We start from the raw sequence: 16097 nt of genomic DNA on the forward strand, positions 1-16097 counted from the left end.
TCTCTGCTGGAACCCAGGGATGGGTGGGTGGGAAGAACCACGTCCACCTGAGTGCTTCGGCTGCTGCGAGTGCCGAGGAGGAGGAGGAGAAACCCAAAATCTCTGTTGCTTCTGAACCACCTGAGTCGAGGAAGAGCTGGAATGTCTGAAGCGCTTCTTGGAGTTCTCCACCCTGAGCAAGGCTGCCTCTGCTCGGAGAGCTAAGTTGTAGAACTTGTCAAACTCCTCAGGATCGTGCAAAGCAAGTGCTAACTGCAAATCCTCCTTCAAACCACCCCTGAACTGGTAGATCTTGCTCTTCTGATCCGGGACATCCTGCAACGCGTAACGGGCCAGCTCGTGGAACTCAACATTGTACTTGTACACAGAATTGCTGCCCTGCTTCAAACGCGTGAACTTCTCACGCATCTCCTCAACAAAACTGGAAGGAATGTAGTGGGACCTGAAGTCACGACAAAACTCGTCCCAAGACATCACCCTGCCACCTCTCGAGTCCTTAAGCTGCTGCCACCAAATAGAAGCCTGCCCCTTCAACTGAAACGTTGCAAACTTGACATAGTCCTCCGGACGCACATTGCTACACTCGAAATGCTTGTTCATATCACGGATCCAATCTTCCGCATCAAATGGCTGGTCGCAAGAAGTGAACGTCTTAGGCTGGTTTGACAGGAACTGACTTAGACTGGCGAAGTGATTGCCACCCTGCTGGAAATTGCCCTGCTGATGATTGGCTCTCTCCTTGATCAACTGCAACAGCATCTGAGTGTTTGCATTAGTAGCTGCCGTCATCGCCTGCCAGGCCTCTGCAGGAGGAGGCGGCGGCGGAGGAGGAGGAGGAGGTGGAGGCAGCATATCCTCTCGTGCTGGGGTCTGACGAGTCGGTGGAGCCATCCTGAAGACGGACAGCATATTAGTCCATAGAATAATTGAAGATATTGCTGAACCAAAAGACAGGATATCTGAATAGAATTTAGCATTGCACTCGAACAACATAGCAAGAGTGCATCCTCAAAGTAACAGACGACAAAATTCCGATAAGGACCACTGCAACCAAGTGTGAGCTAGAACTGCTCGGAACAAACATATGATCGAGATTTCCCAAACCTCAATCAAGCGTCTGTAGGAAGATAGTCCTATAAGATACCACTAAATATCCCACCTAGTACAACAAAACAAAGGGTGCGGCTTGCAATTAGCCAGAACAAACTCATGAGAAAGATTTCGTCCGATATTTTCATGGACAGGATCGCACGGGCTCGATTTTACAGTAGCCATCAAGTGCAAGGCAGTGCACCCGACATACGAAGTGTCCCCGAGTCGTAGCAAGCTACAAAGACTCTTTAGCACACAACGTGTACCGCTGTAAGTCGACCGTGAACAAATGAATCCACTAGATGTCGAACCCCAACCTAACATCAAGCATTTGTTGGAAGATTGTCCTATAAGTAACTACTTGAATTCCCACCTATGAATTCCCGAAATAACTGGTCATGCAATCAGGTACACGGATACAAGGAGTATTTCACACAACTCCTAAACTAACCCGTCACGTGTATCACATCCTTCAACACATGTCACGCCCAAGATGCGACCCTATCCTCAATCTGGCACGAAGGCCTCGTCAGGGATAGAAGCGCATCTCGTCGTGTCGCAAGAATGGATATCGTTACAAGTACATGTACTGAAAAGAAGAGATTTATATTCAGAGTTGGCTTACACTCGCCACAAGCTACATCAGAGTCACACCAGTACATTACATAATCATCAAGAGTAAGAGCAGGGTCCGACTACGGACGAAAACAAACGACAAAAGAAGAACGACGTCCATCCTTGCTATCCCAGGCTGCCGGCCTGGAACCCATCCTAGATCGATGAAGAAGAAGAAGAAGAATCAACTCCAAATGAACAATAAACGCGCTCGCGTCAAGGAACCTTTGCCTGTACCTGCAACTGGTGTTGTAGTAATCTATGAGCCACAGGGGACTCAGCAATCTCATTTCCAAAGGTATCAAGACTAGCAAAGCTTAATGGGTGAGGTATGGTTAGGTGGTGAGGTTGCAGCAGCGGCTAAGCATATATTTGGTGGCTAATCTTACGATTACCAGAAATAAGAGGGGAAGTTCTACGCATAGCGGACGTGAACTACTGTTGATCAAATAAATGATCCTGAACACCTACCTACATCGGGCATAACCCCACCGTGTCCTCGATCGGAGAAGGAACTCACGAAAGAGACAGTCACGGTTACGCACACAGTTGGCAAGTTTTTAATTAAGTTAACTTCAAGTTATCTAGAACCAGTGTTAAACAAAGTTTCCACGTTGCCACGTAACCGCGGGCACGGCTTTGCGAAAGATTTAACCCTGCAGGGGTGCTCCAACTAGTCCATCATAAATTACCACAAGCCGCATAGAAATCCTCAATCACGAAGCTCGCGATCTCGTCGGATTCCCTAATGGAAAACCTCAACTCTGAGATTACCCAAAGCATCACCGGAATCCCGATGCACAAGATATCTCGTCAAAGGTAAAACTAATCCAGCAAGGCCGCCCGACGTGTCGACGATCCCGATAGGAGTCGCGTACCTCGTTCTCAGGACACGGCGGATGAGCTAGACGTCGGGATCGCTAAACCTCCGGGTGACCAGAGGGGCGCCGGACATCGCTCAGGTGGGGCCAACACTCATGAGGAGCACTGGCCCGGCGGTTGATTAAATTATCCTCGGGGTCCGGAAAATCCCTATGCAATTTTATTAGGTGTTTAGGCAAATGTAGTACCAAAGTTGGGCCTTGCCAGACCAGCTTTAATCTAAAACGAATTATCAAGGGGGTCCCCATAACAACCCCGATCGTGTTAGGAGCGCTCATTTATGGAACATAACACCGGTAGCCGAAACTAAGGGGGCAAAGGTGGAACAAAACACCAGGCTAGAAAGGCCGAGCCTTCCACCTTTTACCAAGTATATAGGTCCATTAAATTAAATAGCATTAATATATGGTGATAAGACAAGGAACCCATGTTATCACATGGAAGCATCTGCACCTGCAACTAGCAACGCTAAACAGGGTTAAGCAAGCAGTAACATAGCCAATCAGTGGTTTGCTAGGGTGAACAGGTTGAAGGTTAACATGGCATGGTTGAGAGGTTGATATTTAACATGTGGTAGGCAACGAGACATAAACGGTAGAAACGGTAAAACTAGCATGGCAATGATAGTAATGGTATCTGGGGCAATGATCATCTTTCCTGAGATCCCGCTTGGAAGAAGGACGACTCCGTGAAGCAGACGAACCGACGTAGTCGAACGGGTCCTCACATCCGACACGCTTGCGGAACTCTATCGAGACGGGGAAACCGGAAACAAGCATCAACACACGATACTCACCACGCAATGCACAACACAAATGATGCATGAGGAGCTGAAAACATGCAAGTCACGGCATGACAAATCACACAGTCAAACACTACACATTAAATGAAGTTCAATATGCACGAGTTGCATATTGACGAAACTCCACGTTAATTATTTAGTTCACTCCCGGTTATCTACACGGCAATATTAATGTTATCAAACATGCAAGAGGTGGAGCGGAAATTAAACTACCTATCTAGGCATTTTAAGTGAGGTCGGAAATGACATATAGCATCTCCGAAACGACCTCACATGTTAAATTACAATTCTGTCCAGATCTGAATTAATGCATTTAATTAGTTGTTAAACAGCAAAACAAATAGGTTCACGTGATTCGACGCGTCAAGGCAAGCAATCTACACATAGAAAACATCTCCAACGGAGCTACGGTTCAACAGATACAAGCACCGCAAGATATGATGGCATGAATGCAAAATGTGTGCAACGGCGGCTACGAGCACTTCAACACAAACAAACAGCAAGAGAAAATGAAACTACATGAGATTCTAAGCAAGTTTCAAGTAGGGCACGGTCAAAACGGAGCCACGGTTCGAAAATTACGAGCAAAACAAGAAATCACTACAATCTGCCAAGAACAGCCACATAGCACTTTCTACGCCTCACAACTTCGGCTACACAACTCCGATGAGCTCAAGCAAGGCATGGCATGAAAGAGGGCAAGAAGCACTACTACGAACAGCTAACAACAACTAGCATGGCATCATGGAGCACTAGGAAAAGAAGACACTAAAAGGGCATCTCACACGCTGTTTTAGACTTAGTGAAAATAACACTTCCTGAAAGTGCAGTTTTCAGCCTGAAGGTATATTGACGGCAGCAAAAACCTAAGCCATAGGTCTCCAAATGGCATGAAACTTAACAACATGCTAGAGAAACATAAGGGGTACAACTAACTCCATTGGACCAACCTCAAAAGAGCTACAGATCACAAGATGCAAACAAGACAAGACAACAACAAAATAATAACAGATTCCAGACTTAGAAATATTTCAGCTCCTCTAAACAGCACTATTTCTAGCAACTTGAGAGCAAGCAAATCACACCTAAACATGCATTTCTATTGTAACCAAAAATACCAGAGGCTAGACAAAACACCCAAGAACAACTTCCTAGTTGACAACCAACTCAAACGAGGCACGGATTAAATCCTACGAATTAAACAAAAAGGCATCACGGTAAAATATCGCGCGAACTAACTTTCTCAAAAGCTAAAACTAATTGCACAGAAAAATCCATGGGATTTTTCTACCCCGGGAACATATAAAATATGTGGGGCTTGCAACACAAAATATAGCCACACAATAATGCGGGAGAAATAAACTTAGACACGAAAAAATAATCTAACGGGCAATCCCTACACGCAAAAATTCACTTGACCGCACTAAAATACATGCAAAAATACTCCCTAAAACACGAGCATTTCTATCATGGCATTCGAGTGATACAACACGCGTGGAAATAACTACGGGCAACAAACCTATCGGGACAGCACGTAAAACTAGGCATTTGGCGCGTTAAACTAGCTCAAACAATTATGCAAGTTTTATAAACGGGTTCTACGCGAAAAGTTACACGAAAAGCATATAAAAATCATCGCGATCTGACACACGGATCAAAAGATACGCGTTTAAAATCTTGACCAAAATCTGGAATTTATATAATTCCGAAAAAAATCCCTAAATATCTAAACGGGCCGAACTGGTCGCTAAATTAAAAACAAAGAAAAAAATGCACGGGGGGAAGTAGCTCACCCAGGCCACTTGGGCCGGCCTGGCGTTGTGGGCTGAGGGGCGTTGGGCCGAAGGGGGCCGATGGGGCGAGGCAGGCTGAGGCGGTGGTGGGCCTCGTGGAGGCGCGCGGCCCACAACCGGAGGCGACCCAGGCGCGCATCGGGCGAGCGAGGCGTGCGGCGGCTCGGTCGTCGTCCCGGACAGGCGCGAGGCCGGCACGGCGGCGCAGGCGAAGGGGGGGGCCGGCGGCGAGGCAGGCGAGGCGATGCCGACAGGAATGGTTCCGGGCTGCCCGGATCTGGGGCGGGGCTGCACAGATCTGGTGCGGGCGGACCAAGCCGGCGGCTTCCTGGCAGGTGCAGGCGACGAGGCAGGCGGCGGCCGACGTGGATCCTGGCGGCGCGGAGGCGGGCCACTGGCGAGGGAGGCGCGGCGGCGCGGCCGAAGGGCGAGGTCCCGGCGAGCTGCCGGCAGCAACTGGCGGCGGCACGGGGAAGCTAGGGCGATGCGCACGCGAGGGCAGGAGATGCAGGTGCTCGGCGACGACATGCTCGGGGAGGCAGGGAGGATCGGCGGCGCTCCGGCGGGCCTCTCTCGGGCTCGCGGCCCCGGCGGCTGGCAGGGGGAGAGAGAGACCAGGTGGCGGCGGCCGGGTTGGATGGCGCGATTTTCGAGGCAGAGGCTAGGGTTAGCCATATTAGGCAGGTTAGGGCGTCTATTTATAGGATGGGGCTAGGTTAGGGGGTATTTGGGGGGTTTTCGACCCTCCGGTCGCATTCATGCGGTCCGATCGGAGAGGCGGGTTAGGGTTAGGTGTGTGGAGTGGCGTTGGCTAAGATGAGAGGGAAGTGGTGCGGCGCGGCATCGACTTTTAAAACAACAACAAACGTCCGACGAACAACCGAAGACGGTGCCGCTACGGTCGACCGTTCGGGTACCAGACGGTCTCCGATCGTGACGAAATTCGACAGGCGGTCTAGCGATAACCAATTGCGACCGCGTGCCAAGTTTCACCTCGAACAGAGAAAGTTTTAAACACACTTTAAAAACAGGGTTTCGACGGTGCCGCGGGCGCGTGCGAGTGCGGTCGGGCTCGGAACGGACAACGACGGATACCGGCAACTACTAACGGATGCAAGTTTTGAAAACGGGCGGCAACGGAGACGCCGATGCAATGCAGATGATGCGCATGATGCGATGATGATGCGGCAACTGAAAATACCCACACGACGAAAACGGAAAGTAAAGGGGAAGCTTCTGGAACGTCGGCACCGGGCTGTCACAACACACAACCAGCATCTCGGACCTTCATCTACAACAGATCCTCGTGATCACAACGATACAAAGTGTGGTAATACCCCCGAACAATCTACACCAGTACTGGGGACATCGGGGTTATCTCACCACTACCCGTATTGAAGCAATAACGAACACGCTCCGTTCTTAGTGATCAGAAATCTGAATGATGGCGATGTGCGCAAGAATCCCTGGAGCTCAACTCCCCTGATACTTAGAGCAGATAGGAGGCACCAGGACATGATTCCGTCACATCGAAATCATATAGATTTCACAAATACCCGCGTGATCCTAAAAAAATTTTGAGCGAGAAAAGGAGTAGAGTTAAAGACATCTTAAGACGGAAACCTCACCAGAGCATAGAAGAGGAGAAAAAAGAATCCTACTCTTCGATATAACTACGACTCAAAACATTTTCTAGACTCGACTCGGCCAAATACGATCACACAAAGGCTCCTATGGTCGTAAGGCTCTGATTACCAACTTGTAACGACCAAGATGCGGTCCTTTCCGATCTGGGGGTCGAGGCCCCCGAATAGGAAAGAAGCGCATCTAAGCGTTTCGCAAGAAAGTAACATAGCACAAATAATAATAAAAGTAGACAATTCGGGGTTCAATTGTCTTCTTATTAATAACTCAGAGTACAACACGGATACAATCAAGGTAGTTCCGCTACGGACTACAAAACATGGAAAAAGCTATGCTACCCTGCTACAGGCCCACGATCACGACCACGCCTCAGTCCTCTGGATAGTTCACGTAGAGGCGGTCTGTCTCCTCGTCGTACTACCACGCCAACTCGGTGACGTCGGGATCATCTGTCTCTGGGGTACCTGTACCTGCTGGGAGTTCCGGAGGAATCCGTGAGCCACGGGGACCCAACAATCTAAGACCTTGGTGCCAGAACTAGTCATGTTATTAGGTAGGGTAAGGAGGAAGTGTATGAGGCTGCAGCAACTTATGCTTGATTAAGTGGCTAACTTATGCAAAGTAGAAGTAAAGGTGGTCTACACTAGCGATCGGATTTACTTGATCAGTAAGTGATCCTGAACACCTACCTACGGCATTCATAACCCCACCGTGTTCCTGATCGAAGAGAGATCTTTGAAGGGACAATCACGGTTACGCACACAGTTGGTAGTTTTTATTTGTTTATGTTTAAGTTCTCTAATACCGGATGTTAACAAAATATTCCAAGTTGCCACATTACCGCGGGCACGGCTTTCCGAAAGATTAAACCCTGCAGGGGTGCTCCAACTAGTCCATCACAAACGAACACAGGCCGCAAAGGCATCCTCTATCACGAATCTCGTGATCTCGTCGGATTCCTTAGAGGAAAACCTCAACTCTGGGGGAACCCAAAGCTTCACTTGGATTCCTATACGCAAGATATACCGCTAAGGTAAGACAAGACTAGCCGGACCTCCCGACGTGTCGACGACCCTGATAAGAACCGTGTATCTCAGTCTCAGGACACGTCGGATGAGCGATGGTTTCCACGCCAAAACACCGAGTTGCCCCGGGGAGCGTAATAAGCTACTTTGGTATGGACCAACACTCATGAGGAGCACTGGCCCGGGTTGTTGATTAAAGTCCTCGGGGTAGCTACTCCTTATGCAGATTATTATTAAGTTGTTAGCAAATTAACACCAATGTTGGGTCCTGCCGGACAAGCCTTAGCACTACGCGATTTATCGAAAGGGTCCCCATAACAACCCCGAACGTGTTAGGAGCGATCATTATGGAATCAAACACCGGTAACTGGTAACTAAGGCGGCAATAACGGAACAAAGCACCCGGCAAAAGGCTAGGCCTCCCGTAATTTACCAAGTATATAGGTGCATTAATTAAATAACAGAATTTAAGATAATGATATCAAAGCTCATGTTATCACATGAGTCAAAGCACATGCATCTAGCAACGCTAACATTAGTAGCTGAGCAAGCCTACTTAGCCATGCAAGTTTGCTAGGAAGGAGAACGGTGTTGGGCTCATGGCATTTGAATAGGCAATTTCATTTCAGTGGTAGGCAGCGAGCAATAAGACATGGAAACGAAAACTAGCATAACAAGTCTAGAGATGGAATCAAGGTGATATCATCTTGCGTGTGATATCCTCAGCTTGGAATGGTTCTGGATCGTCCTGCACGTACTCTCCTGACTCCACGTATTCGTTCTCCGATCCAGGTGCTACCCAACATAAGAATAACAGCCAATGAACAGCAGCAGCACAAGATGCAACAATCACATGATGCATGAGATGAAAATTGAGCATGCTCCACTATTTCTATCACTAGCACAAGCAAAATAAACTACTGCAAGTTTCTGGACAGAACTATACACTAAGCTATTTTGACATGCATGAGGATGACATGAATATATGCGGCTCATGAAAACGGTGCAAAACCATATAAAGAACATTGCCAACGGAGCTACGGATCAACGGGAATCAACGAAACAAGATATGAAGCTCTACGTGGAAGAATCAACACCACACTCACAAGTGGCACAAATCTGGTATTCCCAGGTTGCCAAGATCTATAACAACCCAACATGAATGGATTGGAGCAAGGTAGAACACCACAACATCAATTAAGCACACACTTTGATCAAAAAGACAAAACTACATAATCTGCCATAATCTAAATCTTAGCTATTTGGGAGCTACATGCAACATAGCTACATGCCTCCAAACATGACAAATAGTATATGTGGATGTTGTCCACCAAGAACACTACAAGAACCAGCAGGAATCACAGCAAAAGGAATTAAACACTAGAAGATACAAGGCCACAAACTTTCCCAAAAGCATCAGATCTCAGGGACTTTGTGAAAATTCCTTCACCTGAGTTTCTGTCTCTGTTCTGAAGCTTTTTGACAGCAATCAAAACACAACCTACTGGACTGCAAATGATTTGAAATTTGGCAGGGAGCTTCACAAACATACCAGGTTCAAAATCCTAGCACTGAACTAAGGCTAGTTCTCAACAGAATGACCAGCACATCCTCATCTATAAGAGAAGAAAATGTTTCCAGCATCCCAGACTTGGTGAAATTTCAGAGTTCACTAATCTGGAATTTTTCAGCCACATGCCCACTTTGTCTAGGCATAGTTTGCACACACATTACACCAAGTGATAATTGACACCACTATAGTGTAGAGCAAAACCCCTACTTCTATCACACAAAAAACTCATGCCTTTGGGCTCCACCTATTCCATGGAATCAAAGATCAAACTTGCAATAAATCTGAATATGCAACTCCATAAAGTACCCTTCTAAGACAACAACTACAAAGGTGGAGTTCATGTGCACAATGACAAAGTGACATGGGGGTTTGAACCCCATGTTTGTGTCATGCACATCAACAACACCAATACTTATCACAAGCCAACCCCACACTCAACATGCTCTCTCTCATATTAAACATGAGGAGGTGCACAACTTGCAAAGGTGGGAAGGTCCACACACACACATATGTCAAGCATAACATATAGCAAGTCCTACCCAATCTAGTTAGAACATACAATAGCTACACTCCCATCATGATTCCAACACCTACACCCCCAAGCTTGCTCATGTGCACATCAAGGCACATCATGCCTTGACATGTGTGAGGCTCAGACACACATCAAACACTCTAGCACCACATGGTGCAAGAATCCAACTCCAAGCACAAGGGAAACACACTCACATGCACAAAACTGCTACCACCAAAGCTTAAACTCAAGGGCTTGTGCAATTGCACAAGCATGTGTGTAGGGTTACACACACACTTGCACACACACTCACCCTCAAGCACAAACTCACACACATAGATCTACACATCTATCCTAACACCATGAACCCTACATACATGCTCTCTCTTACTCCTCCATCAAATAACAGGGAAGTAAAAATATATAAGGGCATATGTTCCCCATTGATCTAGGCATGGAGTAGCAAACAAAGCAAGGGAAAACAAAAAAAACAAAAAAAAGGGAAAAAGAATTGGGGTCTCTGTGGGATTCGAACCCCAGAGCCCCTGGTGCAACACACCACACCCATCCAGTGCGCTGCTGCTACTGTTGTTGACAAAGGAGATGGAACAAGCAGGGTAAGGCTTCCCTACAGATCACTAAACCGAAAACAAATCAACCCAAAAAGAAGGTGCCGAGGGGGGGACTCGAACCCACGCCCTCCTACAGGAAACAGGTAACAGACAGCACTGCAACTACCACCACGCTACAGTTCGACGACTGGCACAATCGTGCTGTGAAAATAGAAGAAGGCCTCTGCTGCTACGAGGTGTCCCGCCGGCGACCGAACCAGAGGGAGCTGGCGGCGCCTCTCATGACCATCTACGGCAAGGAGAACCCTCGGCGGGGGACACGGGGACTCAGGGGTTCCATTTTTGATCTAAGCACGGGAAAAGGTGCCTGCTTGCACCACGTAACTGCATCGGAGCTGCTGTTGCTGTAACGTCGTCGTGGTCTACCGTCTACTCCGGCAGGGCGTCGGTCACTCCTCTCCTACGCATGCTACGCCGAGAGGGGGAGCGAAAGAAAGGCACTGCAACTCACCTACGGGAACGAACGGAGAGGAAGGAGGGGGAGCGAGCCGATGCAGAGGAGGAGGCCGGCCGGGGAAGACGCGGACGACGAGGACGTCGAGGATGCCGAGGACGTCGACGGGTGGCTGCGGGAACGTGACCTCCTCGGCCACCGCGTCCTCCTGGCACTGCTGACGGGGCGAGAAGACGTCTCCTGCTGCCGCTTCGAGCTCAACGAGCTCCTCTCATGGCGGCCTGCGGGTTCCTGTCTTGGCGGCGCGAGGGACGAGGGGAGGGAAAAATGGCGCCCTAGGGTTGTGGGGAGGAGGCTGGTCGCTTAAATAACCTCGGGAGGCACGCTCGGAGCCACCAGATCGAGGGGAAGGGAGATCAGTGGTGGAGCGCTGATCGTACGAGCGTGACGTCACCAGGAGGAAGACGAGGGACGTCGAGTGGGCTGCGCTGCGCGAGGGGGAGAGGAGACACTGGGCCTCTCTGAGTGGGAGGGAGCCCACCAGAGAAGAAAAATAGAGAACAACCTTGGAGATTTATTTCTAATTAGGTAAAAAAATAGAGAAAGAAAAGAAACCCACAGGACTACTGCTGATTATAAAATCAAAACAAAAATGCCCATGGGCCTAAAAATACCTAAGCTTTTAAAATAAAATGCAAAAGGAATTTTATGGGGAATTTAAATAAATACAAAACTACAAGTAATTATACTGTTTTGTGATTTATATTCACCCTCAAGACCAAAAATAAAACTCCACATCATCACATCATCATCCCCACAATAACCTCTAAACACAAGACATTTTAAAACAGCTCTTGTGAAGATGGAATTTTGAACATGAGATAATAGGAGAGGAAAAGGGTTTGAAATTGCAATGAGCTTTGAAAATCCCAAGCAACCACTCCTACACCCCACACACCATCATCACATGACATCAACACATGAAATCACAAGGTAGCTAACCACAAGATCACCACCTACATTTATTACTAACATCACAAGAAATCATTGTGCAACAACACAAGATAAGGGCATGCAATGATATGCTATGCATGCATGCATGAGAAGGAAATAGTAAGGAACACACATGAAATCATGGTATCAACTTTAACATCATAATCTCTGACAAGGTGGTCCCACATGAAGTAGGTCCAAAAAGGGTAGGTTCTACACTTGGGGCATTACATATGTAGGGACGGACATTCTTTCAATCAAACACATTACACAGTTCTAAAAAAGTCCACCTTCGTGGCTTCGTATTTCGAGGAACACAAGAATTTTGTATGCTCTGAGTTCCGAGGGAAGGCTATCTCCTGGATTGAAGAAAACACATGGATACTTTCGGCAGTTGGTTGCGGGCACGTCTCATGAATGACAACATTGTTGGAGATCAACTCTACTTGTTGGCCGCGTCATCTTCTTCGACTATATTACATTTCCAAGGGTACGAGATAAACGGAAATACATTTTACACGACCGCCCAAGATAAAAAGAGCACCAACCAAAATAGTGGTGTCCGCTATGATGCGACAGACGAGAATGGGAAAAACGACACATACTATGGTTACATAGAGGAGATATGGGAACTTGAATATGGACCTACTTTTAAGGTCCCTTTGTTTCGGTGTAGTTGGGTGAACATGAATGGAGAAGGGGTAAAGGTAGACCACTTGTACGGAATGACAACAGTTGATCTCAAGAATCTTGGTAACAAAGACGAGTCATTCGTGCTAGCCAATGATGCGTCTCAGGTTTTCTACGTGAAAGACATGTCCTCTAGAACGGAAAAAATAAGCAAATGAATACATCGGACGATGAGCCAAAGCATCACATAGTTCTTTCAGGGAAAAGAAACATCGTGGGGATCGAGGACAAGACAGACATGTCAGCAGATTATAATAAGTTTGATGAAATTCCGCCCTTCATAGTGAGAATTGACCCAAGCATCCCGTTAAATAATGAAGATGCTCCATGGTTACGTCCAAAGCAATCATAGGCAAGGGATCGAAATATAAATATATGTAATGTATTAAACTTTATGTGATGTGTACTAATGTATTAAACTTCGAAAGAGATTGTCCGTTTTGTACACGAAGTGCATCCAGTTTTTGTCGTAACCCTCTCAACTTTTTAGCACAGGCTATGTGGGTGAAATGATGATACCATACCAACTTTCAATATTTTCAGAGTTCATTTGTAGTGCTTTTCAATTTAAGGGTCAATTAGCTCAAAAAGATAAGTAAATGCACGAAAAATACCAAATGATGTGAGAAATTGTTGAAATTTTGTGATGTGCCTTTGAATGGTGCATTTTGAACACACAAAAAGTATGGAGTTCAAATAAGTTCAAAAAAATGAAATGCCTTTGTAAGAGATGAGTTCTCGTTCGAAACCGTGATACTTCGAGAGAGATTGTCCGTTTTGTACATGAAGTGCATCCAAGTTTTTGTCGTAACCCTCTCAACTTTTTAGCACATTCTATGTGGGTGAAATGATGATACCATGCCAACTTTCAACATTTTCAGAGTTCATTTGTAGCACTTTTTAATTTCAGGGTCAATTAGCTCAAAAACAAATAAGTAAATGCACGAAAAATACCAAACGAAGTCAGAATTTGTTGAAAATTTGTGATGTGCCTTTGAATGGTGCATTTTGAATACACAAAAAGTATGGAGTTCAAATGAGTTAAAAAAATGAAATCCCTTTGTAACAGATGAGTTCTCGTTCGAAATCGTGATACTTCGAAAAAGATTGTCCGTTTTGTACACGAAGTGCATCCAGTTTTTGTCGTAACCCTCTCAACTTTTTAGCACATGCTATGTGGGTGAAATGATGATACCATGACAACTTTCAACATTTTTAAAGTTCATTTGTAGTGCTTTTCAATTTCAGGGTCAATTGGCTAAAAAAATAATTAAATGCGCGAAAAAGATCAAATGAAGTCAGTAATTGTTGAAAATTTGTGATGACAACTAAAAAGAATCAACTAAAACATTAACTAAAAAGAATGTACTAAAATTATCAAAGTGTTTTATTTGTTAAAAAGAATCAAGTAAAACATTAACTAAAAAGAAACAAAAAAAATATCAACTCAAAAGAATCTTCATAAAGTTTTTTTATAAAACCTTAAAATAGAAAACTACAATAAAAGAGAAAAAAATCTTTAATAGCAAAGAATTAAAATATAAACTGGGACTAAAAATTATTAAAGTAAAAAATGCCGCCTATTGGGCCATCACGGCGTGCGTACGACTAGAAACCCTACCCGACATGTGGGCCAGGATGGAGGCCCGCGGGCCCAATAGGCCCAATACGCAATGAGAGGAGGGTTAGGCCCATAGGCGTGCAATAGAGAGAAGCTCAAATGAGCTGGCGCGGCAGGTGGGACTAAAGATTGCCCTGCGCCCGTCGGAGCCAGCCGAGATCTTTAGTCCCGGGTCGGGGCTCGAACCGGGACCAAAGACCCCCTTTAGTGCGGGGTGGAACCATGAACCGGGACTAAAGGCCCGTGCTTCCCGCCTTTTGGGCTGCCAAAAAATGGTCTTTAGTCCCGGGTCGTGGCTCCACCCCGGACTAAAGGGTGTCTTTAGTCCCGTATCGAGCCCGGAACCGGGACTAAAGATCCTACTTTATATACAGCCCCGATGAAAATCCAAATCCAAGCGCCCTTTTCGTTCTCTTCTTCCTCTCGCTCGCCTACAAGATCGGACGAACTGCTCGACGCCGCCAGGCTGCGCGACATCGCCCTGCCGTCCTCCTCGCCGGCGCCGGACCTCCTCGCGCGCCCTCCTCCACGTTGTCGACGCCCTGCCGTCCTGCTCACCGGCGCCGGACCTCCTCACGCGCCCTCCTCGCCGTCGCCGGTGCCGTGCTCCTCCCCGCCTCTGTCGTCCTCCTCGATCCAACATCCCCTGCCGCCGGTGAGCCTCTCTCCTCTCCTCTCGATCGATCCTCGACATGCTTATGCTTAATTGTTTTGTATATAGATGCTCAGTGTTTCGTAGATTATTGTTTAATTTTGCTATTGTATATGCTTAAGTGTTATTTGTAGAATATTTGGTGAATTTAGGATTAGGTAGGTTAGTGTTAAATAGGTTATTTGTGTTATTTCTAGGTCACAGTTAGTGTTAATTAATAGGTTATTGTTAGTTTAGGGTTAAGTACGCATGTTTTCTTAATGTTAAGTAAGTTAGTTTAGGGCCTTTTAGTTTAGGTCACAGTTAGTGTTTAAACATATATAAATCTACAGTCTACAAATATCACTTAAGCATATAAATGCTTAAGTGATATTTGTAGTGATTTAAGTGATATTTGAAGATTGTAGACTATTTCTAGATTGTAGATTGTACATTTTTAAGTGAATTTTCTTTTAGGTGTAGGTTAAGCTAGAGGAAATTGTTGGGGAACGTCGCATGGGAAACAAAAATTTTCCTACGCGCACGAAGACCTATCATGGTGATGTCCATCTACGAGAGGAGATTTGGATCTATGTACCCTTGTAGATCGCACAGCAGGAAGCATTAAGAAACACAGTTGATGTAGTGGAACGTCCTCACGTCCCTAGATCCGCCCCGCGAACCGTCCCGCAATCCGCCCACGATCTGCTCTGATCTAGTGCCGAACGGACGGCACCTCCGTGTTCAGCACACGTACAACTCGACGATGATCTCGGCCTTTTGATCCAGCAAGCAAGATGGAGAAGTAGATGATTTCTCGAGCAGCGTGACGGTGCTCCGGTGGTGGTGAAGGATCTACTCCTGCAGGGCTCCGCCCGAGCTCCGCAGAAATACGATCTAGAGGTAAAAATATGGTGTCTAGATCTGAGTTGCACGTGGGAAAGTTGTCTCAAATCAACCATAAATCACCAGTATATATAGGAGGGAGGGGGAGGGACTTTCCTTGAGGGACAAACCCCCAAGGTACGCCGGCCAAGAGGAGGACTAGGACTCCTACTCCAATCCTACTCAAAATAGGATTGGAAAGTGCAGTCCTTCTCTTCCTTCCCACCTTTTTTTTGTTTCTTTGGTTTTCTTTATGAAAGTGCGTTATATCGACTAGAGGGGGGTGAATAGGAGATTTTTAGAATTTCATCACT

Source organism: Hordeum vulgare, chromosome 1H, assembly GCF_904849725.1.
Source record: "Hordeum vulgare subsp. vulgare chromosome 1H, MorexV3_pseudomolecules_assembly, whole genome shotgun sequence".
Classification (NCBI taxonomy): domain Eukaryota; kingdom Viridiplantae; phylum Streptophyta; class Magnoliopsida; order Poales; family Poaceae; genus Hordeum; species Hordeum vulgare.